Genomic DNA, 1,781 nt, shown 5'->3' with positions numbered 1-1,781 from the left:
CTTAACCTAACCCATGTTGCGCCTTAACCTAACCCATGTTGCGCCTTAACCTAACCCATGTTGCGCCTTAACCTAACCCATGTTGCGCCTTAACCTAACCCATGTTGCGCCTTAACCTAACCCATGTTGCGCCTTAACCTAACCCATGTTGCGCCTTAACCTAACCCATGTTGCGCCTTAACCTAACCTATGTTGCGCCTTAACCTAACCTATGTTGCGCCTTAACCTAACCTATGTTGCGCCTTAACCTAACCTATGTTGCGCCTTAACCTAACCTATGTTGCGCCTTAACCTAACCTATGTTGCGCCTTAACCTAACCTATGTTGCGCCTTAACCTAACCTATGTTGCGCCGTAACCTAACCTATGTTGCGCCGTAACCTAACCTATGTTGCGCCATAACCTAACCTATGTTGCGCCTTAACCTAACCTATGTTGCGCCTTAACCTAACCTATGTTGCGCCTTAACCTAACCTATGTTGCGCCGTAACCTAACCTATGTTGCGCCTTAACCTAACCTATGTTGCGCCTTAACCTAACCTATGTTGCGCCTTAACCTAACCTATGTTGCGCCTTAACCTAACCTATGTTGCGCCTTAACCTAACCTATGTTGCGCCTTAACCTAACCTATGTTGCGCCTTAACCTAACCTATGTTGCGCCTTAACCTAACCTATGTTGCGCCTTAACCTAACCTATGTTGCGCCGTAACCTAACCTATGTTGCGCCGTAACCTAACCTATGTTGCGCCTTAACCTAACCTATGTTGCGCCTTAACCTAACCTATGTTGCGCCGTAACCTAACCTATGTTGCGCCTTAACCTAACCTATGTTGCGCCTTAACCTAACCTATGTTGCGCCTTAACCTAACCTATGTTGCGCCTTAACCTAACCTATGTTGCGCCTTAACCTAACCTATGTTGCGCCTTAACCCAACACACGTTGGGCCTTAACCCAACACACGTTGGGCCTTAACCCAACACACGTTGGGCCTTAACCCAACACACGTTGGGCCTTAACCCAACACACGTTGGGCCTTAACCCAACACACGTTGGGCCTTAACCCAACACACGTTGGGCCTTAACCCAACACACGTTGGGCCTTAACCCAACACACGTTGGGCCTTAACCCAACACACGTTGGGCCTTAACCCAACACACGTTGGGCCTTAACCCAACACACGTTGGGCCTTAACCCAACACACGTTGGGCCTTAACCCAACACACGTTGGGCCTTAACCCAACACACGTTGGGCCTTAACCCAACACACGTTGGGCCTTAACCCAACACACGTTGGGCCTTAACCCAACACACGTTGGGCCTTAACCTGCTCTGTAATTGTCATACGACGCGTTAAATTAGTGTAGTGTTGCCTAACTGCAACCCCCGCAATATAGTTTGCTACTCGCACTGCCCGGTCCCCAGAGTATCGCTTCATGTTAAACACCTTGCAGCTATACACTGTAATGCGGATGGCGGCAGGACGTACATGCTCAATGCCCTTCGCAGTTGTTCATTGGCATTCGCATGGCGAAGCACAGCCTACGTTGTGGTACGGCTTGTGGCAACTGTCCGCTGATGTTGTACGTCCAAATCACACACTGTACCGCACATTGGTCCTCATGTACTGAATGATACATCGTGGTACATGTGTGACCGTACCACGACTGCGCCAACAACGGCGAACCATACGGTCCAAATATTGTGCACTCAGCTACGTGTCGTCTCCCTATAAGAGCTGGATTGCAGTATGGTATGCCGTGGATGGCGATCAGCATGAGC

Source organism: Schistocerca americana, unplaced genomic scaffold, assembly GCF_021461395.2.
Source record: "Schistocerca americana isolate TAMUIC-IGC-003095 unplaced genomic scaffold, iqSchAmer2.1 HiC_scaffold_376, whole genome shotgun sequence".
NCBI lineage: Eukaryota > Metazoa > Arthropoda > Insecta > Orthoptera > Acrididae > Schistocerca > Schistocerca americana.
The sequence above is the reverse complement of the archived record's forward strand: the minus strand, read 5'-3'. Positions refer to the sequence as shown.